The sequence below is a fragment of the Coffea arabica genome, chromosome 4c (assembly GCF_036785885.1).
Source record: "Coffea arabica cultivar ET-39 chromosome 4c, Coffea Arabica ET-39 HiFi, whole genome shotgun sequence".
NCBI classification, from domain to species: Eukaryota; Viridiplantae; Streptophyta; class Magnoliopsida; order Gentianales; family Rubiaceae; genus Coffea; species Coffea arabica.
Window position 1 is genome coordinate 37,720,859 of NC_092316.1, and position 27,028 is coordinate 37,747,886.

Below are 27,028 nucleotides of genomic sequence, written 5' to 3' on the forward strand. Positions count from 1 at the left end.
TCGAGTTTATATATATCTCATGGCTCGCCCAGGTTCCCGACCAAACCCATTGCCCGCTCGAGTCCAAGGTCGGCCTATGAGTTTGGGCGTCCCCCATTCATTTGAAAGTCGAGGAGGTTCACTCCAACGACATATGTAATCATAACATAACATTGCATTTCATTCATTCATTCAATACATTTCATTCATTCAATACACTTCAATCATTCATTTGAAATTAGAACGAGTGCGATAAAGTACGCACCCGCCCTTATTTTTAAAATTCCCAACAATTACCACAATTAAGCAAGTATCAAGGATTCACACACTTGACACTCACCGAGCAATTCAATAAGAATTATTTTCTGGGAGTTCAAGTGTCCACTGTGAGATCCTCTTGAAGGTCTCCTTGTGCGCCTGGCAATTAATAGTGGATAATCACTCAATAATCCAATTATCAAGGAAGATTGTACACTAGTACAATCTAAAGATTATTTCACAAAAGGAACCTCAATTACTCGTAAATCGAGGTTCAACTTGCCTTTTATTATGTACAGTATTATTTGAGTTTTTATCATGAAAATCGAGGGCAAAACGTTTGAATAATACTAAGAGAATTAAGAGTTTTGGAAAAACTCCTTTGCCTTGAAAATTGAGAAATTTCAGTTTTATCCTAAATTTTTGAAAATTCGAATCTCTCTCGATATAAGCCCAAAACTGGAAAAATTTATACCGTTGGAAACCTTTTGGAAAGTGCTAAAAGTTCTTAGAAGACACCTTTCCACGAATCTAAGTGGAAAGTACTCAAAAATGAGCTTGAAGATACAGACTCGGCGTACAAGGCAGAATTAAGTTGGATTTCGGCCAACTTTGAAAATTCGGCACGATTCACACGTTGCGAACCGGCCTCTGAAATTTCTAACTCAATTAGTGTTGCAAGGGAGTTTTACAACAAAGCAAGTGGATCAAGAATCGGAGTTTCTAGTACCGAGATACGGTAGCTCGAAGTTGGGGAAATTCAAGACTGGAGAAGAATTTCCAGATTTGAACCTCCAACACTAGAAATTTAATTAGGTATTGAAACGAACTTGGATTGGTACCAAAATTGGCAGTATTTTACTCCTATATGAAAGGTACCACTCTATCAAATTTCAGGGAAAAATACCTTCGGAAAGATAGTTAATTAGTCAACCAAAGTTCAGGAAAAATTCTAAGGCAATCTGCCTTTTGACTTTCATTTCCCAATTCAATTCGTTTAACCAAGAAAGCTATCCAACCATGGTTCATTGGTGAAATAAAGGTCTAAGATACATCCATGATACCTTTGGTAATGGTTTAGCATCAAGAACTTCAATTAATAAAATCATTCCCAAGTTTTGCCCCAAATCAGTCCAAATACTACGTTTTTCCAAAACAGGGCAGTCCTCTTGTTTTAGTCACAACTCAATCAATTTAACTCGGAATGAGACATGGTTTTTGGCGTTAGAAAATACAATCATAGGACTAAAAGTTCACAGAAGAAAACGTTCTGAAATATGACGAGCAACCAGCTCGAAATTGAGCCTCAAGTTGCTGCCTCTACAAACCATTCCAGCAAATCCGAGAGACAGGACAGCTATCTTAAAACATTTGGTTCGGCTCACTCACAAAGAATCAGAACATGAATTTTATCTCAAATTAAAGCCAGAAATGTCTAGTTTCAAACGCCATTGATGGCACTTGATTTCGACACCCGAGGACAGAGTTATGGTCAAAATGCTACCGCTGGACAGGGTTGCCCGAAAATAACTTTCCAGCTTGCCTAGTCCACGAATAAATTCATTTGCCCATCCAAACGTTAATGTTTCCCAACGAAAATTTTTACACATATAATATAACATATAGACATCAGGTTCACACCAATAAATCACCAAAAATGGGCCTTATCATGGCCGAACAAAACAGGGGCAGTTTCGGAAATTTCTTGTCATGACCTCAACTTTGAGTTTCCAACAATAATACTCCATAAATCCATCATTATAACCACTAAACTACCATTAAATCCAACATTAATCCTCTAATCAGCAACAACAACCCAAGTGTGGGAATTCAAAGAGCCCACTTTCACAATTTCCAACTATATCAAGCCATCCATACACGTGCAATAACTTAAAGATGCATTTCTACCATCATAATCCAAGTTTAAGGTGTAGGATGAAGTTATACCTCCTTAGTGCCTTAACCCAGAAATTTTCGGTCCTCAAGAGCTCTAAGAAACCGTCAAATGCAGCCCTTTTTGTTAGCTAAATCCAACCTCCAAGTAGTTTGCTAGATGATCTTCAAGTTTGGTGAAGATTGGTTGAAGTTTTGGGTTGATTTGATGAAGGAATTTGTGAAGCAAGAGAGTGAGAGAGAGGGAAGGCTGGCCGGCTGTTGGAGAGAGAAGAAAGAGTGAAATTTGATCTAAGTTTAGCTTCCAAGAGAAGATTAAAATGAGTGGTGTAAATTCACTCCAAAGTCAACCCTCCTTAGGAGGCGTTTGGCACGATTATGGCTCGATTTTCTCGCGCGTTTGGTTCAGTAGTGCACTGAACCTCCAATGCATATATATTCATGTAAATATTATTCACTCTTAATTGTCCCGAAATAAGGGTCTAAAGTCCCTCAAATAAAGTCGTGCGTGTGAAAACGCGTACCGTCAATTTTAACGCTATAACGCGAAACTTCTGAGAATTTCTTATAACGATTGTACTACTAACTATCACTTGAGTATTTATTCATAAGATTACCTATTTTAGGACCGTAGTACAAGTCTCCAATATTCCAAGCTTATTGTGCTCCTACGCGGATAAAATCTCCAAGCACTATTCACTATTTTTACTAAACGCACTCCAGCAAATTAATTTTTGAAACGAGTCATTTTAAAAATATAACGAAATTATATTATCGTGTATTTAGGTCTAATAAGACTAGAAAATATTCCTCGTGGCAAAAATCCAATTAAATAATTTATTAAGCCATAAATCAGGCTTTAAAAATAATAGTTTTTACGAGTCCTCACACGGACAGCATTTCCCCTAATTTTCTTCACTTTCACCCTACAATCAAAAACCCATTACTCATAGCAATTAACCATTATCACATGTACAATTAACAAGCAATAAAACACACTCAATTAGGCCACACAACCCTTCAATCTAAGCCAATTAGAAACTTAAGAGCCAACTATAGGAAAACCCCAAATTGAAACCCTAAAACCGGAAATTATCCCCACAAGCGTAAATTTTTCGCAATTAACGCATAAGAGTTCCATTTAACACCATCTCAACTCTTTAATCTAAGGCCAATCTATGACTGTCATATAAAATCAGAAAATCCCCAATAAATCAGAAAATGGTCCAACTTGACCTAAAACCATGAAATCATCCACAATATAGCATCTTTAACCTTCACAATCCATCAATATACCATTATTCAAACAAAACAATAACTTCCTTAGTTACTCACCATGTAACTCAAGAAAGGTAGGAACTTAGAGCTTCACTCCTAAAAATAACTCCACAATCACCTTTATTCCACCTTAGTATACCTTTGTATGGAGTGGTTCGAAAATCCAACGGTGAAATATCAAGATTTGAGTGAAAATTGAAACTAGAAAAAGAAGAGTTTTTCTTTCTTCTCTCAAGAGCCACGGCTGAACAAGAGAGCAAATGAAGATATTTTGGCCCCCAAAACAGTTTAAAAAAAGAAGGAAACAGGCGGTCAAAGTTGGTGGCCGCCTGTGCCACGTCACAATCCGGCCAGAATCTGGCCGGATACTGGCCAGAGAGGAAATCAATTTTTTTTCAAAAATCCACAACAATCCGGCCAAGAACTGGCCGGATTTGTGGTCGGATTTGGCCCTTCAATTTTTCACAAAATGTCTTCCTCTTTTCCGAATCCGATTGCCGCGCTCAACCGTACTTCCAACACATGCACATATATACATAACTCATACACAAATACACATAACAACAAGGCCTTCCTTTGTTTAAAATGATTAGTTAACAAATTTTCACTTAAGAGGGAAAATGAGAATAAACAATAGGCTAAGAAAATCTGAAAATTCTAGGGTTCTTACACTCTTTCCCCCTTAAGAAATTTCGTCCTCAAAATTTTTACCTTCATTTGCCTCAGACGAGTCCGGAATTGCTTGGTTGTCTAATGCATAAGCTTTTGCCAGTACATTTGTTTGTTTCCCTCTTTCGTTCGCTTGTTTCGATTTGGCTCCATCCAGTTGCGGAGTACTACCTTCACGTGACTGTCTCCTCGGACAGTTGCTCACTTGATGATCCCCACTTCCGCAAATCAAACACTTCCGTCCTTTTCGCCAACAATCGGTCTCGGTGTGATTGGCCTTTCCACAGTAGCCACAAGTCAAGTGAGAAACCATTTTTTGGCTTTCTTGAGAGATTTCCTCAGGTCCGATTTGGCTTCCTTTTGTAGACCTTTCATCTACTGCCCCCTAATGTCCATGGTGGGCGGGTTAACGGGTTCACTTTCTGTACTTTAGAAAGTGCTACTGCTTCACCAGGTTCCTTAACTACACTACCAGCTGCACCTCTTTTCCGAGTTTCGGAGACTTTTACCTGTGCCTTTGCATTCTCAATTCGTTGGGCTTTCTCAAAGGCCTCCGTAAACGTATTCACTTGAACCGCCGCTAGAGCTTCTTGAATTTTCAAATTCAATCCCTGTATGAACCTTCTCACTCTTCTCTGTTCCGTGGCCACTAATTCGGAAGCGAACTTAGATAATTTGGTAAATTTCATTTCATATTCAGCTACACTTAAGGTTCCCTGGCGTAGCCCAATAAATTCATCCTCCTTCCTTTCTTGGACTAAAGGTGGGAGGTACTTCTTGTTAATTCTCTTATGAAGCTTGCCCACGTCCATACAGTCCATTCTCTTTCCCACTTTGCGATAATCACATTCCACCGTGCCCGAGCCGGCCCTTCAAATTGGAACACCGCAAAGTTTACTTGTCTTTGCTCGGTGTAGTTCAAGGCTGTGAAAATATTAACCATGGCCTCTAACCATTGTTCAGCGATGTCCGAATCAGGCCCTCCAGCGAATTTTGGAGGTACAAACTTTTGAAACCTCTCAAGAGCCCGATCTTCTCCTATTTCAGGGTTCTGGGGCTGGTTCACAGGTATTTGACCTTGTTGGTCCACCAACCTTGCTAGAATGTTTGTCATCTGTTGAATGGCCATTGCCATTTGGTCTCCGGCTTCAACCCTCGGTCCTTGTGTTTGTTCAGCCGATGTTTCCCTCTCTTCCCTTGGTTCTTGGGCCTGCTTACTCCCACGGCCACGACCACGTCCACGACTATGTCTCCCGTCCATATATATATACATATATTTTTCCCCTCTCTCTTTCTTTTCTTTTCCAAAAGGTGATTTAATAAATAAACAGAGTAAAGTGATTAAAATAGCAAACCGAACATACCAAATACACAAATAAACATATACACACATAACACGCCATATCAAGGAGACAGGTAATCAAATACACAAATACATATCAAGTTGGACAGATAACCATGTGCACAAACACACATACTAACGTCATGCGGTAACAATATACGGGCGAATCAGGAGGTAAAGGTGAAGTCGTCCCAGTCTCAGTTAAGATAATCCCGTCCGGTCTCTCACGTCACTTTCTATCCAAACTAGACATCTGTTGCCCTCTTGCACTCATTCTAGCCAAACAAAGCCTATTCATGTTCCCAAAATGTAAATCTCAAATACTTAGTATCACCTCAACTCTAGAGTACTCGGGCACGAGAATCCGAAATAAGATAATTCATACCTCGAGTTGGCCAGTCCCAAGAGTAAACTATCTACAATCGAAATTCTTACCTGACGTACCTATCTATGGTCCTCAGATACCATAAGAAAATTTAAAGCCTATAGCATTCACAATTCATAGCTTATGCTCGAACGAGCACTTAGTCCTTCATACTTATTCACCACTTAGTCCAGGCTCACTCCGCGCAGAGACCACGCGAACCTGGCTCTGATACCAACTATGACAGCCCCACCTTACCCTAAGGCGGACCAGAGAGGTCGGCGGACCGCCTACCCAACTCTCGGCGGGACTCAGTCGTTCACTTCGGTCCTTAATCAAAACCAGAATAAACCCACAAGAATAACATAACAACGATCCAAAACTTAAAGCTAAAATTATATACATTGCTATCTCATAAGGGAGTACAACCATCAAATATACAAAGGTTCTCAATTCTTCATACATCCAACCCATGCCAAGCGCTAGAGCGAGAACCATTACAAAATCAAAGAACTAGACTGAGCTAGTCTATATTGAGCTCTCGTCCTTGCTTGCCTTCCCCTGTTAAGGAAAACAAAACTAAAGGGGCGAGCTAAAAGTTCAGTGAGGTTCCGAACACATAGGCAACAATACGTTCAATGCATTCACTACATATAACCAATAATTCAAGATACATTTACAATATAAAGCGATAAACACAACCAATAAAAAGGATACGTGCTCACAGGGAGCCATTCATTCGTTCATTCATTCATTCATTCTCCTTTCATTCCCTTATTCCTCCAATCATTTGAAAATACATTTTGATAAGTAAAACCCCTCATTTGCATTGACATTTGTTCATTCATTTCATTCACCCCCTTCTCGGACATTGGCCAGGCTCCACTAGACTTCAAGGTAATACTCGAGTTGTAAGGACTCGCAAATTTTATTATTTTAAATGCCTATTTCTAGCTCATTTAATTATTTATTTTTGTCATTTATCTCGAATATTTTATTTTGACTTTTATTACTTCAATTACATGGAATTATGGCTCAAGCGTATTTTTAAAATGACTTGATTTCAAAATTTATTTCTCGAGAGCTCGTTAAGTGAGAATAGTGAGTACGCATTTTGAAACTGTAGCCGAACTGAGAGTACAATAACCTTAAAAAAATTGGAGACTTGTACATTAGTCTTATAATAGGTATTTTAATATTTAAGTGCTCAAGTATTAGTTAGTGATACTATCGTTATAAGAATTTCTTAGAGATTCCACTTTATCGCGCACAATCGGTAATACGCGTTTTTACGCGCGCGATTAATTGAGGGATTTTAAATCATTATTTTTAGACCATTAAGAGTGAATAATAATAGTATAAGTGAAAGTGTATTAGAGGTTTAGTATATTAGTGAAATAAACCCAAGAGGAATCGAGCACGAAGCGCGCGTACATTAGTTGACTTTTGGAGCATTTTGGGCCACACATTTTTAAGCTCTCATGAGAGCATCACACTAGATTAAAACTCTCCACACCTTTACCTCAATTGACGTCTCATAGCTCCATTTCCAGGGTGCAACTCCAAGGCAAAAACAACCCAAGAGCTCTTCATTCTCCTTCATCAAATCTTCATTAATCCTCCACCAAATCACCTCAAATTTCACATGCAACTTGCTAATCACTTGGTGAACAACCTAAGCTAGGAAAGAGGCTTGATTCCCACAATTTTTCTCAGCTTTTAGAGGCCGAAAATTTCTGCTTAAGTCATCATCAAAGGTAATTAACGATCAACTACCTAAATCTTGATTTATGGAAGTTCTAGTGCGCATTTAAGTTCTTGCATGCATGTGGGTAGCTTGTTTATGATAGAAAAATTGTTGAGTGGGCTCTATGAACTCCCACCTTGGATGGATGAACTGATTTGTGATGTTTTAATGGTATTAATGTTGGTTTATTGCTTAAACTAGTGGATTAATGTCGTAAAGTTGGTAGAAACTCAAAGGGAAGCAAAGATGAAAAATTTCCGATTCTGCCCTTATGTTGTCCGTGACCTTTAGGGTGATTTTTCATGGTTTTAATGACTTATTTATGATGTATATATGTTTCTGGGATTGTGTGAAAAGTTTCATTGAAAAATAACATGATTTGGTTGGTCAAATGTGTTGATTTCCAACGTTTAGTAAAACTGGAAAATTTTCCCGGATTGCCCAGGCAGTCATTTTGCATCGGCTATATCTCTTTACTCTGATGTCGAAATCGAGTGCCGTTTGTGGCACTAGAAACTAGACATTCCCAGTTTTCTATTGGTATAAAATTCACATTCTGGTTCCATGTGGGTGAGCCAAACCATTCGTTTGAAATTTGCTGTCCTGTTTCGTTGGTTTACCAGAGGGCAGAACAGGAACTACGAATTGATGCTCCAATGTGAGCTAGTTGTGGACAGATTTTGAAAATGGTTTCTTCTGAGACATTCTAGCTTTATGAATGTATTTTCCAACGCCACTAACCACGCTCAATTCTGAGTTGAATTGAGTGAGTTGCGGCCAAAGTTTGGGACTGACTTAGTGATGGAATTCTTCATTTTGGGCTAATCCTTAACAAATCTTGGTTTGGGGACTTGTACTCGAAATTTTTGGTGTAAATCACCTATCAAATATGGATTGAACCCTTACTAGATTTGATCATCATAAATGGGACATGTTTTAGGTATTTTCCTTGGTCAAAAGTTTAGAAAAGGAAATTTCCATGCACAAGGCAGCTTTGCCTTGAAATCTTGGGAAATTGAGTGATTTAGTTAAGTGACTTCCTGTACTTATTTCTCCATGAAATTTGGTAGATGAATAACCCTTATATGTTACTATAATCATACCAAATTTGGTGCTATTCCGAAACCATTTCAATGCTCAAATGAACTTCCAAATTTCATGATTTAAGTTTTGAAAACCCTTGTTTAACAAGAAAATTTTGGCAACTTTGAGCTATCATATCTTGGTGCTCAAAACTCCGATTTTTGTTCCGTTTATTTTATGTTAAACCTGGATTGCAACTCTGATAGTGTTCCAAATTTCAGAGGTTAGTTCAAATCAAGTGAATTTTGCCGAATTGTCAAAGTTGGCCAAAAACCAACTTAAACCTGTCTTGAGTGCCCAAAACAGTAAATTTGAGCCAATTTTTGAATACCTTCGGTTTGGAATCATGGAAAGTGTCTTCTAAGAACTTTTAGTAATTTCAAAGAGGTTTCCAACAGTATCAAGTTTTCCATTTTTGGACTTTCTGGACTTCCGGACCGATTTTTCAAATTTCCACGCGTAAAACTGAAATTTTTCCGATTTGAACCTACTTGCTCTTTTAAGAGCTTAGGTCACGCTTTTGAGACTCTTGGGATATTCCAAACTTATTTTTATGGTGAAAAGGTTCTCACTTATAATTTGGAACTTTATTTTGAATGTTGGTTTCGATAAACCGAAACACTTGAAAATTTGGCCTTGAGCATTTTAACTAGAGAAATTCTTGAGGAATTTCACTAAATTTCCTATTGGAAAGTTAGAACTTTAACTTCCATATTTATTATAAAAAAAAGGGTGATTGTAAGGAGACTTTGGCTTCGTAAGTTTAGAAAACATGATTTTTCACTTATATTCTTGCACTTGGGCTTTTATTGAAGATTTTCTTGTACGAACACATTTTTCTCCTTTCTCGATTTTTGTGCCAAATTTAGGCATTTTACTCTTCTTTTGGAATTGATAGCCCTTGCCACGATTTAACTCGGAAATGAGACTTTAAATTCCTTTTAGTTATTATTCCAATGATTTAGTGAAAACTTCCTATTTCGATTTGTTTGAGCTTGAGGCTCTTGAGTGTGTGTATCTAAGAGGTTTTCTTTTATTCGCCTTGATCGAGCATTTAGGTAATTCGTGATTGTGATTAATCTCAGGTGATCTAGAGGACACCGTGAAGCTCTTTTAATTTCTTGTTGTTGCTCTTGCTTTGCTCCAGATTACGGTGAGGGATTCCAAACTGTTTTGCACGAAATTGCTTCTCGAACTTTTATAACCAATGTTTGTATAATTGCATATATATATATATATATATATGTGATGTGACTTGATAAGTGCTTCTTTCATGCCTAAGTGGTCAAATACTTGATGAACCTTGTTCACTTGAATGAAAAATACTTATTTCTAGGCGAGTGTGTACTTTATCGCACTCGACCTAACTGTTGCTGTATCGCTTAACTGTTCAATATTTCATTGTTTATATGTTATTTGCGTATGCTGTAGGCCATGTGTACTTTATCACATCGGCTGAACAAGGCCTTTCCCCCTTCATTATCACCTATTCGAGCCAGAAGCGGACTCGGTCGGATAGGTTGATAACCCTGGGCACTGTATTTTGGTATACTCGAGTATTACCACTGGAGGGATAAGGTGATGGCCAGTCAACCAAAGGAGCTACCGATGGGAGTTATAAGGACGGGAAGTGGACCGAGTACTGTATCCTTTTGTGTTTGCTTTACTACTGCTACTGTTGTTGCACTCCTAGTTGACATTTCTCGGGTAAGACTCCTCATGAGCATTAAGCTCTGAGACGAAGCAATCCTTGTAATGTTCTTCTAGTCGGACGAGTCGCTATTTGTTTGACTATAAAAATTCATGAAAATACATTTACATGGTCATTCATTCCAAATATACATTAGTGATTTTAAATGATTTATGAGCTGTACTCATAGTAAAGTTACTAGCAAAAGTCCTATTTGTCCACGTGATTTTAAAATAGCAATTACTCACTGATTTATAAATACTTGATTTTCCCTTGTGAAACCTCATTGAGCTTTAGCTCACCCCAAAAACATTTTAGTTCTATGCAGGGCTCGAGAAGGATAGTTACTCAAGCACAAGGCTTTCGAGTACCGTGGATTATCCTTTATCTAGGTTGTGATTGATTTTCTCTGTGGAATGTAATGGTTATTTTGAAAGATTTGTGAACTTTATGGTATGATGTACTTGTGGTTGAAGTGAATGTAAACCTCATGATATTTTGGGGATTATACTTTTGTAAGAACGATTTGAATTGCAAACATAAGGATTGTACTTAAGTTATTATTATTATGAAAAATTTAGATGAAATGTTGGACTTGTACTTTGGTATGTTGGATTGGTGGATATAATATACTCCGTTTGAGCTTTTAAGAACGATCGATTATATTTATGCTTGAGTTTGTAGTGAGTCCTGGCGATAGCTAGGCAGGCGTTCCATTGATACCCTTGGGTTCGCCCTTGGGAGAAGTGGGGGCGTCACACGAGTATACCAAACAGTAACCCAGGGTAACTAAATCGCCCGACCAAGTCCGCTTCTGGCTCGAGTCGATCAGTAACGAAGGGCAGGGCGCAGTTCAGCCAAAAGGCTTACATTCATGCACAAGTAACGTTTCAATCATTAAATCATTGACAATTTCACATTCATTTAGGTCGAGTGCGATAAAGTACACACTCGCCTAGAAAACTCGTTTTGAACATCATTGAGAGCATTTAACATGTTATCAAACAATAACACAAGTCATGAAGTCAAGAAGAAAATATAGCAAACAAGGAACACTCACCTAGTTACGCAAAACAACGTACAAAATATCCTTCCGGATATTACTCTCAGTCACCGAGAAAACCTAAGATTAGATAAGAGAATGAATATCACAATCGGTCTAGCAAAACAAGTACGTGAAATCATAGAAACTCAACTATTTACGAGTAAAACGTATAAAGGTGACTTTAAAACAAAAAGAGGACATTTGGATCTGTGGACAGAAATAACCAATGTTTCATAAACCAAACGCAAAATTAAACTCAAAAGGGTTATAAAATTTCCGGCGGAAAACACTTGGTCCAAAGTTAAATCGGAATCCAACTGGATCAGCTAAGAAATATTATTTGGAATCATTTATAGGACTCAAAAGCAATATATATTTAAGTGGACATTATATGACCAGTGCCTTGATGAAAATCATGTAAAAAGGAGGACAAAATACCTAACTTTCACACTTAAAACTTCACTTAAAAGTTGTTCACTTGTGGCCGAGAAAACCCTAAGTCATACCTCTATATTTTGGTATGGAGTAGTAAACATTTGGAGTTTCAAATTGAAGAGGTATCATATTTTAAAATAGCACAATGGTCATGTTATTCACCAAGCGGAAATATATGAGTTCAAATGGAAAATAGCTTCTCGAACACACTTCGAGAGCGTCAAAGTAGTTTTCTATGAAATACGCCCAATTCGACACAAAACACATTTTGCAAAATCACTTTAACTCATTTACAAGACAAGAAAATAAACGGACAGCATTTCCCCAAATTTTCTTCACTTTCACCCTACAATCAAAAACCCATTACTCATAGCAATTAACCGTTATCTCATATACAATTAACAAGCAATAAAACACACTTAATTAGGCCACACTACCCTTCAATCCAAGCCAATTAGAAACTTAAGAGTCAACTATAGGAAAACCCCCAAATTGAAACCCTAAAACCGGAAATTATCCCCACAAGCGTAACTTTTCCGCAAACAAACGCAATTAACGCATAAGAGTTCCATTTAACACCATCTCAACTCTTTAATCTAAGGCCAATCTATGACTTTCATATAAAATCAGAAAATCCCCAATAAATCAGAAAATGGTCCAACTTGACCTAAAACCATGAAATCATCCACAATATAGCCTCTTTAACCTTCACAATCCATCAATATACCATTATTCAAACAAAACAATAACTTCCTTAGTAACCCACCTTGTAACTCAAGAAAGGTAGGAACTTAGAGCTTCACTCCCAAAAACAACTCCACAATCACCTTTATTCCACCTTAGTATACCTTTGTATGGAGTGGTTCGAAAATCCAACGGTGAAATATCAAGATTTGAGTGAAAATTGAAACTAGAAAAAGAAGAGTTTTTCTTTCTTATCTCAAGAGCCACGGCTGAACAAGAGAGCAAATGAAGATATTTTGGCCCCAAAACAGTTTAAAAAGAGAAGGAAATAGGCGGTCAAAGTTGGTGGCCGCCTGTGCCACGTCACAATCCGGCCGGATTCCTGGCCGGAAACTGGCCAGAGAGGAAATCAATTTTTTTTCAAAAATCCAAAACAATCTGGCCAGCAATCCGGCCAAGAACTGGCCGGATTTGGCCCTTCAGTTTTTCACAAAATGTCTTCCACTTTTATGAATCCGATTGCGCACTCAACCGTACTTCCAACATGTGAGAACCCGTGGATTTTCTTATTTTCTAGACTTTGTTTTATTTAATTGCATACCTTTTCTATGTTTCTTTATTAGGAAAATTTTTTTTAGATAATTTTTATGAGTAAATATAGTTCTAAAATTATTTTTCTAGTATTAATTACTTTTTGAGAAATTAAGAGTGTATACCGGACGTGGGACCCGCTAGTGCGGAAAGTTCGAAAAAATTCGGCCAACTATGTTAAGTTTCGGATACTGGATTTAATTTACCGGGTGTTAAGAGATAATTAGAGGTTACCAAGTGGATTGGTGTGAGAGAAACAAAAAGATAAGATGCATTAAATAGGGTGACAAGTGTCACCATATGATTAAGTCTTGAGTTATGACTACTATTCACCTTTTTTACCATTTGACAAAATAACCAAATAAACCAAAAATTACCAAAAATTAGCTTCATTTCCAAGCTCTTGAAGCCGGCCCTTTCTCAAGCAAAAAGAAGAAAAACTACTCCATTTTCTTACCTTCAATCTTGCTCTATTTTTCATTCCAACCGGTTAAATTTCAGAAAGATCTTTTGGACGTTATTTTGCCTTAGTAGGTGAGTGTACCACTCCCCTTATTTGTTCCTTAACTTGATTTCTGCACTTGCAATCTGTGCTCTGAATGACTGTACTATCTGTTTATTCTGTTTGAGACGAGGCTGTACTTTATCACACTCGCTCTCTTGTCTGCCCATACGCCTATGGACTGTGTATAATCTGTTAACTGTATCTGAATCTGTTCGGAAGTCGTTTGGAGGCTGGTATCCAACGACCTTTCTGTGATCTCTGAGCTCAACCCCTGTGGCTAGTGACTCAAGTCTGGCCGACAAGGGCCTGGTCGATGAGATAACGAACCACGGTAGTCTGTTCTGGGAATCTTTGGGTATTGAGTATTGCCATTTCTATACTGTATGGAGATCAGGCCTGGTAGGGGTATGTTTGGTGGATGCAAATTGGTGTAAAGTGGCGTCTACGGATATATTGGTTCTATTTACGTTGACGGCGAGTCAACGAGTTCGGATCAAGTACTGGAAATGGAAATTTGGCTCCTGAGAGCCACCCGTATCCTTTCCCTTTGAACCACGGTGTTTAAATGTGTGACAGCCCCACCTTCCCCTAAGGCGTACCAAAGGAGTTAGCGGACTGCCTGCCCAACTCTCGCCAGGACTACTAAAACGGTCAAACACTAACTCAAGTCGTTCGGGAAAATATTGGCGCGCTTAATCAACCCAATAATGAGAAACGGGAAACAAAAGGCAAAACGTAAAGCGAATAGTTGCTGCCACGTCACAATCCGCCAAGATCCCATTGATTACAAGAAATTTCCAACAATCACTGAAAAGAGTATATACAAGCCAAGTACGATCCATTGGATAGGAATACACCCTATTACAAACCTCATTTGTATGGTTACAAGCCAAAAGAAAGCATTTAAATCCAAGTACAAACAAAGGTTCCAACTATTGAGGAGCTATACAAAATCTCTCAACTAGCTCTACTCAACTCATGCTTCAAAGTCAAAAGTCCAAAAGACAATTCCCTGTAAGGAAAACAAAATTTAACGGAGTGAGCTTTCGCCCAATGAGGTACTATCACGTACATATACCAAGATCACATAAACTCAAGAGCATTCAGTCCAAATACGTTCGTCAAGTAAGTAAAAGCAATAACACCCAAGTGTAAGGAATAAAAGGATACGGATGGCTCTCAGGAGCCCTTTTCCTCTTTTGCCATACTTGATCTCATCTCATTGACTCTCCGTCAATGTATACCAGGTAATCATGACCGTAGACCCCTCTTTACTCCAATTATCCGTCCACCTCACTTTCCCCTTACCGGGCCCGAACACCACACAGTACAGAATTGGTATTACTCGAGTAAACCGGAATCTAGGGTCTCATACCCAAAGATTCTCAAATACAGTCCCCATGGCTTGTCAAATGTCCCCGACCAAGTCCTTACTGGCTCGAGTCCATTGACTTCCAATGAGGTAGAGCTCAAAGTAAACAGTACAGATCCAGAGTTACATTAAGGATCGGCATCCAAGCGACACCAAATCAAATACAGTCAAGAGTATTCAAGTTATATCATAACCAAACAAGTAGGCCAGAGAGTACGAGAGTGGTAAAGTACACCCTCGCCTCACCTAGTCCAAACAATCATCACAACTAGTCCAAAACACAGAATTCAAGTACAAGAAAGCCACGGAATAACAAATATGTGAGTAGTACACTCACCAAGTCAAACAAAGAAATTTCACAAGTTTTCGCCCGACGTGAGCCTCGGATCACCGGCACGCCCTATAATAATCAAGAAAGTACAATTAAGACTCAAACACGAGTCGAATACCTTTTAATAGGAACTATTAAGGTAAAACCCAAATATAGCTTGGAAATGAAAAATACATAATATTTAGGGTTAAAAGTAGAAACAACCCTAAAATTATTCATTTCTAGTCAATCTCAACCCAACTCACAAGGATCCAATGCCCTAGACACTCGGACAGCATTTCCCCTAAAATTTCAGCTTTTCCAACCTACAAGACACCAATAAAAACCATCCAACACAACCACAAGCACCCAAACAATTCATAAGGCATTCAATATACTTCATTAGGGTCACAATACCCCTCAATAATAGCCAATTAGAAGCTCAACAATCAACCATAGCAAAGCCCCAATTGAAACCCTAAATCTGAAATTTTCCGCACAAGCGGCAATTTTCCGCAATTAACTACAATTAACGCACAAGTGAGCTATAAAACACCATTTGGAACCACCAAATCAAACCCAATCATATCCATCATATGAAACCAGAAAAATTCCAAGAAAAATCAGAAAATTAGGAAACTTCACTCCAATCCACCAAATCTTCCGTACAATCACGTATATAGCTACTATAAGGCACCATTTGGCCAAAATTAGAAACAAAAGATGAGTTCCAAGCAATTTACCTTAGTTCTTCAAGAAAGGTTGAAGCTTAGAGAGTTTTCTTCCAAAACAACACCACCAAGGTCTTCAAACCCTCCTAGCAAGATGATTCTACGGACTAATTCAAGAAACAATCGGTTGATTTTCAAGATTGAGCAAGGATTTGGAGATGAAAGGTTGAAGAATGTTTTTCCTTCTTGGCTGGAGAGGTTCGGCTATGAGGAGATGAAGAATGAAGACTTGTTGGTCAAAATTACACTTTAAATAAAGTAAGGAACATTTAGTCAAAAGTTAGGCAAGCTTGGTCCAACCAAGATTGGACACTTGGCACTTTGTCTTGCTTATAGTTATCCTCTTGTCCCTCATGGCCTAATCCATCTAGGTAACTTCTAATCATCTCCTAACACCTAGTAATAAAATCCCTTTGTGCAAAATTTAACCGAATCGGCCGAATCTCTCTCACTAAATGCACTAGCGGGTCCCACGTCCAAGATACGTTCCAAATTTCTCACGAACTACCTTATACTAGAAAAATGATTTAAAAACTATATTTACTGATAAAATGTTAATAAAAGTAATATAATAAAGAAAATACAAGAAAACGGTGCACAGGAATAAAATAATAAATAAATAAATAATTTTTTTTTTTTCTCTGGGTTCTCACATCCTCTCCTCCTTAAGAAAATTTCGCCCTCGAAATTGCTCACCTGGGTTACTAAACAGCTCAGGATATTTCTTTTGCATTTCTTCCTCCAGTTCCCAAGTTGCCTCTTCTATACCATGATTCCTCCATAAAACCTTTACTAAGGGAATTTGTTTATTCCTCAGTTCCTTAATCCTTCGATCGAGTAGTTGTACAGGTCTCTCTTCGTAAGTGAGTGCCTTATTTAACTCAATCTCCTCTGGTCGCACGATGTGGGTTGGGTCAGGATAGTACTTTTTCAACATCGAGACATGGAAAACGTCATGAATCCGAGCTAAACTTGGTGGCAACTCGAGTCGGTACGCTACTTTTCCAACTCGTTGAAGAATTTTGTAAGGCCCCACGAACCGTGGTTGAAGTTTCTTTCCTCTCCCCGCAGTGACGCTTCGTAGTGGCGTGATTTTAAGGAAGACACGGTCTCCAACTTCGAACTCCAAATCTTTCCTTCGGTTATCTGCGTAGCTCTTTTGTCGGCTTTGAGCTGTTTGGAGTCTTTGACGGATCAATTTAACCTTTTCTTGCGCATCCTCCATCCAAGGAATGGTTGTTGGATCTAGAACTTTCTTTTCCCCCACTTCATCCCAATAAATGGGCGAACGACACTTTCGTCCGTAGAGAGCTTCGTATGGTGCCATTTGAATGGACGAATGGAAACTATTATTATAGGCAAACTCCACTAAAGTCATATGTTGGCCCCAATTACCCCCAAAATCTAGAATACACGTTCGTAACATATCCTCGAGGGTTTGAATTGTTCGCTCCGACTGTCCATCCGTCTGGGGGTGATAAGTTGTACTAAGGTTAATTTTGGTCCCTAAGTGCTCCTGAAATTTTTGCCAAAACCTTGATACAAAACGAGGATCTCGGTCTGAAACTATACTCACTGGAACCCCATGTAACCTCACAATTTCATTCAGGTACAACCGAGCCAGTTTATCCAGGGAATCTTTCACATTCACAGGTAAGAAATGGGCCGATTTGGTCAACCGATCAACGATCACCCAAACGGCATCATGTCCTTTTTGAGTTCTTGGCAATCCAGAAACAAAGTCCATCGTGATATTTTCCCACTTCCATTCGGGTATCTCAAGAGGTTGTAACAGTCCAGAGGGTTTTTGGTGTTCAGCCTTGACTTGCTGGCAAATCAGACAGGTTTGGACATATTGAGCAATCTCTCTTTTCATCTTATCCCACCAGTACAACCGTCGCAGGTCTTGGTACATCTTATTACTACCAGGATGGATCGTGTATTTCGATCGATGGGCTTCCTCTAAAATTTCCCTTTTCAGGTTTTCATCATTGGCCACCACTACTCGATTCCTATATCTTAAAATCCCTTCAGGACCCAAATTGAAATCAGGTAATGCTTTTTTTTCTACCTTTTCCTTCCACTTTTGTACCATCGGATCCTTCTCTTGGGCTTCTTTAATTCGATCAAGAATAGTAGAGGTTACCCGAATATTCCCAAAAGTTATTTTCTTACATCCCAATCTAGGGTTCCACTCACTAGCTGCTCCTAACATCTCCCACTCCTTGACCATCAACCCGGCTACTTGAGCCTTCCGACTTAGGGCGTCCGCTACTACGTTAGCCTTACCAGGATGGTAGTTGATCGTGCAGTCATAATCCTCTAAGAGTTCCATCCACCGACGTTGCCTCATATTCAACTCTTTTTGGGAGAACAGGTACTTAAGACTCTTATGGTCTGAATAAACCTCAAAGGTAATCCCGTAAAGATAGTGTCTCCACTTTTTCAGAGCAAAGACCACAGCAGCTAACTCCAAGTCATGGGTAGGGTAGTTTTGTTCATGGGTTTTTAGTTTCCTAGAGGCAAAGGCAATCACATTCTTATTTTGCATTAACACACACCCCAAACCTTCCTTCGAAGCATCGGTATAAACAGTGAAACTGTCCTTCCCACTAGGCAAGGCCAAAACAGGAGCTCTGGTTAACCTTCGCTTCAACTCCTGAAAACTGGTTTCACACCTAGTATCCCACACAAAACGACCGTTTTTCTTCGTCAGGTCGGTTAAAGGACCGGCCAATTTGGAAAAGTCTTTAATAAAGCGTCTATAGTACCCAGCCAACCCTAAGAAACTACGGATCTCTGTGGAATTTTCTGGCCTCTTCCATTCAGCGACCGCCTCTACTTTCGCGGGGTCTACCGTGATACCTTCTTTGGAAATCACATGTCCTAAGAAAGAGATTTTCTCCAGCCAAAATTCACACTTACTAAATTTGGCGTATAGCTGATGGTCTCTCAGGGCTTGTAACACTAACTTCAAATGCTGCTCATGTTCCTCACGGGTTTTAGAATAGACCAAAATGTCGTCAATGAACACGACAACAAATCGGTCCAGGTAGGGTTTGAAAACCCGATGCATCAAATCCATAAAGGCGGCAGGGGCATTGGTCAACCCGAAAGGCATGACCGCAAACTCAAAATGCCCATATCTAGAATTGAAAGCAGTTTTGGGTACATCTTCTTGCTTAATTAGCAACTGGTAGTAACCCTGTCGGAGATCTAACTTTGAAAAGACCACTGCGCCTTGTAGCTGGTCGAACAGTTCATCGATGTGGGGAAGTGGGTATTTGTTCTTAATGGTCATGTTGTTTAGTCCCCGATAGTCGATACACAGTCTTAACGTTCCATCCTTCTTCTTAACAAATAGTACCGGAGCCCCCCAAGGAGATCCACTCTCACGAATAAACCCACGCTCCAACAAGTCTTGCAACTGCAACTTCAGTTCCTTGAGTTCAGCAGGTGCCATTCGATAGGGGGTCTTAGAGATAGGTGACGCTCCTGGCAATAGGTCAATCTTAAACTCTATCTCTCTCTCCGGAGGTAAAGTTACTAATTCATCAGGAAACACATCCGGATATTCACTTACAATAGGCACATCTTCAACCCTCAGCTTATCAGTGGGAGTATTTATAAGAAAAGCTAGAAACCCTTGGGCCCCTCTGTACAGAAATTTTCTAGCCCGAATACCCGAAATCAATGCAGATGAGGCTAAACTACCTCTTACATCTAGCCTTAAGGTCGCCTCCCCCGGTATACGAAATTCCACTACTTTTCTCTTACAATCGAGCTGTGCATCGTACTTAGCTAGCCAGTCCATACCCAATATAACGTCGTACCCCTTAATGGCCAAACTTATAAGATTCCCTAAAAGCTTTCTCTCTCCTACCCATATTTCACAATTCGCATACATCAAACCAGTAATCAAATGTTGGTTCCCCGTAGGAGTACTAACCTCTAAGTCATAAGGCAAGCTAACGGGTTTTATATCAATACCGCACATAAAATCGGGGTTAACAAAGGAATGGGTAGCACCAGGGTCTATCAAAATCCTAGCTAGACGATGGAAAACAGGGATCGTACCTTCTACAACCCCAGAGGAATCAGGGACTTGTTGTTGCTCAAGGGAGTAAACCCGAGCTGGCACCTTTGGCTTTGTCCCTTCTACCTTGGACTGTCCCGAGTTGGCCTTCGACGACTGAGTGGTTGCTCTCGCCTCCCGAGGTAACACTGGGCAGTTAGCTATTTGATGCTCTGCACTCCCGCAGCGCAAGCATCTTCTCTCCTTCCTCCAACAGTTGTCCTCAGTGTGGTTTGGTTTTCCACAAAATCCACAGGGTCCGCGTGCAACTGAGGCCGAACTTCCTTGTGAGGTGCTCTTCTGCGGGCCCCGTCCATTGTGACCACCCCTCGGCGGAGTCCCTCGTGTCATCCCCGGTTGCCTTCCTCCACCGGCTCCTCTTCCAAACTTGGGAGGGGTCCCTTTATCCCCTTGGGTCGAACTACTCGCAGAGAACCCCCGTTTTTTCACCTGAAAATTCCTTACTTGAAGCCTTGCATTTTCAACTCGCAAAGCTTTCTCCACGGCGTCACTAAAAGTGTGGATCTGGGCTACCGCCAGATCCTTTTGAATTTCCACATTGAGCCCCTGAGTAAAACGCCGAACTCTCCTTTGCTCCGTCAGAATGAGTTCAGGGGCAAACTTGGATAAACGAGTAAACTGGCTCTCGTACTCAGCCACTGATTGAGTCCCTTGGCGGAGCCTAATAAACTCGTCCTCCCTTTTTTCTTGGACTAGAGGGGGAAAGTATTTTGCGTTGAAGTCCCTCACAAAATTTACCCATGTTCTTGGGGTTTGTTCCCGGTCCCATTTCATGCGTATCACATTCCACCAAGAACGCGCGGCTCCTTCCAATTGAAAGACAGCGAAAGTAACCTGTCTCTCCTCTGAGTAGTGTAGGGCGGCAAAAATATCTATCATTTTCTCTAACCACTTTTCGGCCACGTCCGGATCTGGCCCGCCTAGAAATTTTGGCGGAGAGAACTTCTGAAATCTCTCCAGGGCCCGATCTTCACTTTCTACTACATGGCCAGGGTTCCCAGGTTGCTGGATAGGAGGTTGGCCCTGCTGTTGCACTACGTGGGCTAACAGGTCAGTCATTTGCTGCATAGCAGCGGCTATCTGGGCATTAGGGTCAACCCTAGGTTCAGGGTTTGATTCAGTCGTGGTATCCCTAATACCCTCGTCAGTTGTGGGTTGCCTAACCCCACGCCCGCGGCCTCGTCCGCTACGAGTGCCTTCCATTCTCTAGGTCACTCTAAAATCGAGGCACAAACTAATATCAAAAGGCATATCAATATAGTCATATAAGCATGAACAAAATTAAAAGTAAACACCACATAAGGCACGTATACACATAGCACATTTATACATGGAACACATAACTGTGTCAAACAGTCATACATAAGCAGTCAAGCAAATATATACAAAGTACTCCCGTGAAGCCAAAAGAGGGTCTGCCAAAATACACTATACAACCTAGGTCTCAAAAGTACAAAACAACTACCCAAAAGCTTTTCCTAGGTATCCCTCACACGGGATCAAAACTAGGCCCAAAACCCTAATCTAGTCCTCGACGGAGCCAACCGACTCCCCCCCAGAGCTAGAGCTAGGGCTAGGGGCGCCTCCCTGACCTGGAGCTCCGCCACCTGGAGCTCCCCCTGGCGCATTGGCGCCAATCACCTCCTGGATCAGCGCCCCACACTCATCGATAATCGCGCCGGATCGGTCTCTCACCTCCCGGACTACTCGAATAAGGCGGTCGTTAACCGCCTGCAACTGCTCTCTCAGAGCGTCCGTCCTCTCCTGCTCCATGGCCACGTCCCCCTGGAGCTCTCCAATCCTATCGGCCTGCATCCGCATGATGCCCCTAAGCCTAAGGGTCTCAGTACGCTCCCTGGCGGCGTCACATCTAAGCCTCTGTCGCTCGGCAAGTACCGCCACCACCACGTGGTCCGCGTAGGAGTAAAACTGGCAACGCCTACAGCGGCGGGTCCGGCTAGCGGTATGCCATAGCCGGATCGGACCTCCCGGTCTCTCCTGGTAGTCGACAACCCGTGGGCGCCTCTGAGGTGGCTCGCCTCCACCTGCTCCACTAGTACCGGCCATACCCTACAAAGATAGCAAAGGTTTATAGCTTAGACAATATATTCACACTTAATAGCATCTAATCACAATCCCAAAAGTTCTAAGAAACAGGTTCCAAGTTCGCCCAGGTTATTTCTAGCCTAGGCTCTGATACCACTTGTGACAGCCCCACCTTCCCCTAAGGCGTACCAAAGGAGTTAGCGGACTGCCTGCCCAACTCTCGCCAGGACTACTAAAACGGTCAAACACTAACTCAAGTCGTTCGGGAAAATATTGGCGCGCTTAATCAACCCAATAAATGAGAAACGGGAAACAAAAGGCAAAACGTAAAGCGAATAGTTGCTGCCACGTCACAATCCGCCAAGATCCCATTGATTACAAGAAATTTCCAACAATCACTGAAAAGAGTATATACAAGCCAAGTACGATCCATTGGATAGGAATACACCCTATTACAAACCTCATTTGTATGGTTACAAGCCAAAAGAAAGCATTTAAATCCAAGTACAAACAAAGGTTCCAACTATTGAGGAGCTATACAAAATCTCTCAACTAGCTCTACTCAACTCATGCTTCAAAGTCAAAAGTCCAAAAGACAATTCCCTGTAAGGAAAACAAAATTTAACGGAGTGAGCTTTCGCCCAATGAGGTACTATCACGTACATATACCAAGATCACATAAACTCAAGAGCATTCAGTCCAAATACGTTCGTCAAGTAAGTAAAAGCAATAACACCCAAGTGTAAGGAATAAAAGGATACGGATGGCTCTCAGGAGCCCTTTTCCTCTTTTGCCATACTTGATCTCATCTCATTGACTCTCCGTCAATGTATACCAGGTAATCATGACCGTAGACCCCTCTTTACTCCAATTATCCGTCCACCTCACTTTCCCCTTACCGGGCCCGAACACCACACAGTACAGAATTGGTATTACTCGAGTAAACCGGAATCTAGGGTCTCATACCCAAAGATTCTCAAATACAGTCCCCATGGCTTGTCAAATGTCCCCGACCAAGTCCTTACTGGCTCGAGTCCATTGACTTCCAATGAGGTAGAGCTCAAAGTAAACAGTACAGATCCAGAGTTACATTAAGGATCGGCATCCAAGCGACACCAAATCAAATACAGTCAAGAGTATTCAAGTTATATCATAACCAAACAAGTAGGCCAGAGAGTACGAGAGTGGTAAAGTACACCCTCGCCTCACCTAGTCCAAACAATCATCACAACTAGTCCAAAACACAGAATTCAAGTACAAGAAAGCCACGGAATAACAAATATGTGAGTAGTACACTCACCAAGTCAAACAAAGAAATTTCACAAGTTTTCGCCCGACGTGAGCCTCGGATCACCGGCACGCCCTATAATAATCAAGAAAGTACAATTAAGACTCAAACACGAGTCGAATACCTTTTAATAGGAACTATTAAGGTAAAACCCAAATATAGCTTGGAAATGAAAAATACATAATATTTAGGGTTAAAAGTAGAAACAACCCTAAAATTATTCATTTCTAGTCAATCTCAACCCAACTCACAAGGATCCAATGCCCTAGACACTCGGACAGCATTTCCCCTAAAATTTCAGCTTTTCCAACCTACAAGACACCAATAAAAACCATCCAACACAACCACAAGCACCCAAACAATTCATAAGGCATTCAATATACTTCATTAGGGTCACAATACCCCTCAATAATAGCTTCCAAGCAATTTACCTTAGTTCTTCAAGAAAGGTTGAAGCTTAGAGAGTTTTCTTCCAAAACAACACCACCAAGGTCTTCAAACCCTCCTAGCAAGATGATTCTACGGACTAATTCAAGAAACAATCGGTTGATTTTCAAGATTGAGCAAGGATTTGGAGATGAAAGGTTGAAGAATGTTTTTCCTTCTTGGCTGGAGAGGTTCGGCTATGAGGAGATGAAGAATGAAGACTTGTTGGTCAAAATTACACTTTAAATAAAGTAAGGAACATTTAGTCAAAAGTTAGGCAAGCTTGGTCCAACCAAGATTGGACACTTGGCACTTTGTCTTGCTTATAGTTATCCTCTTGTCCCTCATGGCCTAATCCATCTAGGTAACTTCTAATCATCTCCTAACACCTAGTAATAAAATCCCTTTGTGCAAAATTTAACCGAATCGGCCGAATCTCTCTCACTAAATGCACTAGCGGGTCCCACGTCCAAGATACGTTCCAAATTTCTCACGAACTACCTTATACTAGAAAAATGATTTAAAACTATATTTACTGATAAAATGTTAATAAAAGTAATATAATAAAGAAAATACAAGAAAACGGTGCACAGGAATAAAATAATAAATAAATAAATAATTTTTTTTTTTCTCTGGGTTCTCACAAAATGCTTTCCTCTATATCTGGTATATGTATCTGATTGATTCACCGTGAATGGCCATGATTTTTCCCCTATATGTTTGGTACCTCATTGAGCGTAAACTCACCCCTTTCTGTTACCTTTGTTTTCCTTACAGGGAACCACTTTTGGGAACTGTGACTTTGAAGCATGAGTTGAGCTAGTTTAGATTTGGTATATCTCCTCAATGGTTGGAAACCCTAATTGTACTTGTTCTTTTGAAAACGAAGCCCTAATTGTATTTTGTGTAATATGAATACCTCGGATTGCACTGTATCTGAATTTGTTCAAGACTCCAATGTAAATAGTTGTAGTTTCCGCTTGTTCGTTTTCTTTGGATCGTATCGCACGTACTATGTTGGGTTTGTGTGAATCGACTCTGTAGTCCTGGCGAGAGCTGGGCAGGCAGTCCGCTGAACCCTTTGGTTCGCCTTAGGGTGAGGTGGGGCTGTCACAGGTGGTATCAGAGCCCCTTCGCGTGGTCTCTGCGCGGAGTGAGCTTGGGGCCAGTGGTGTTATGGTCCTGAATTCGTGAATGTGTCTAAGTGCCCGTTTGAGCATAAGTTATGAACCATGCATGTCATAGGTGTAAAGATCTTTATCATGGGACTTGAGGAAGTTAGGTATGTATGTCGGGTAGGAATCCTTAATATGGATGATTTACTCTTGGGACCGGCCGGCTCGAGTTGTGAATTATCTGAGATGGGATTCTTGCGCCCGGATATGTGATGTGGGCATGAACCAGAGCCCAGTCCGAGCCCCATTGGGCCCTGTCACACGTGTACGGGCCAAGCTCTTCAAAGAATCCCTCCAAACCCTTATTCGAGTTGTCCAAGATCAACATGGAGCCCATAGAGATATTGCAGGCTTGGAAAGAGTCAATCAAGCAACTTACACTTTGATCCAAGCCCATGAAGAATCCAGTGGGCCTCTTTGTGAGTCGGCCGAGTGTGAGAACCCGTAAATTCCCTAATAATTCTCCTAGGGTTTTTCCTCTTTAAAGACATGTTTTCTGCATTTTCTGGCTTACGAAAATTCTCCTGGTAAATTTTATGAGTAATTATAGTTTTTAGATGATTTTTCTAGTATTGGAGAGTTTTTGAAAAATTAAGAATATATAATGGACGTGGGACCCACTAGTGCAAATAGTTCGGAAAATTCGGCCAATTAGGTTAAATTCCGGATACTGTGTGAAATTTATCGGGTGTTAAGAGATAAGTAGAGTGTGTGAAATGATTGATGTGAGAGGAAAAAGAAGGGATAGGAATGCATTAATGGTAGTGGCAAGTGTCACCATCTCATTGGATAGGACTTATGATTTACTATTCCATTTTTTTTGACTTTTTGACCAAGAGGTTAAATATCTTAAAATTGCTCAAAAATTACCATTTCTTACCCCTTGATGGCCGGCCCTCTCTTGAGCAAAGAAGACAGAAATTCTTCACCATTTTAGCTTCCATTTGGCTCAATCTTCCAAAAACAATTGCCTAAACTAGTTCTACTCCATAAAATCCTTCCCTTTGGTGCTAGTAAGTGTTCTTGTGGAAGTGTTCAAGGAAGCCAAGGTGTTCTATAACTCCTTTTCGCTTGTTTACTAGGTAAGTGGTGCTTAAACTTCCTCCTACACCTAATGATGCTTAATTTGTGCCTAGTGGTGGCTAAAGTGATGATATTTGTGGTTTATTTCTTGGTTGGAGATGAATTGGTGAAGTTTTTATTTTATTGATGAATTTTCTGGTTTAATATGATCTGGATGTTGTGGCCTTGTATGATGATTGGCAATGGCCTATAATGACTCTAGTAGGTGTGAATTATTGATAATTGCAACCAATTTTGGGTTTGGAAGGAATTTGAGGAAGTTAGGGTTTCATAACCCCCTTTTCTGTCTGGTTTTGGATCATATGGTTAGAGGCCGAATTGGCCTTTCCTTAAAACATTAAAGTTGTAGGTATTGATGTGTTTGAGGTGCCTATAAAATTTCAGGTCATTTGGAGTAGTGTAGAGTGAGATATGTCGATTTTACTGTTGCTGTTCTGGGTTGATCAGAATGTGAAAACTGTACTTGTAATTGACTGTTTTGGCTGGAATTACTTTGGATTTGGTTGTTGAGGTCTTCTGATGAAATGTAGCTGGATGTCTTAGCTACCATATGCCTTTGGAATCAACGCATTTGGACCTGTATAGACTGAGTTGGACTAATTACAGCATAGTGTGATTTGTGAACCTGTAATTACGGTTCTGGTTTTGGTATTCTGCATTTTTTGACCTAGTTGTGCTAGGATTTGGACTGAGTGGCCTTCTACATTGTTGTAGCCCTGTCTTTTAAGATGGTGGGTTTTACACCCTCATCCGATAAGCGTAGCGCATTTTGTGCCATTACCGCAAAAGGAGGACGAAAACTATTTTTTTTTGTTAAGGCCAAGTTAGTGCATTGCTGAAATTTCTGGTTATCTATGCTACTTGTTTATGCATATGAAACCCTATTGGGGTTGCGATTGGCATTGCTTTATGACTCGTTATCGAGTCTCATTGTATTT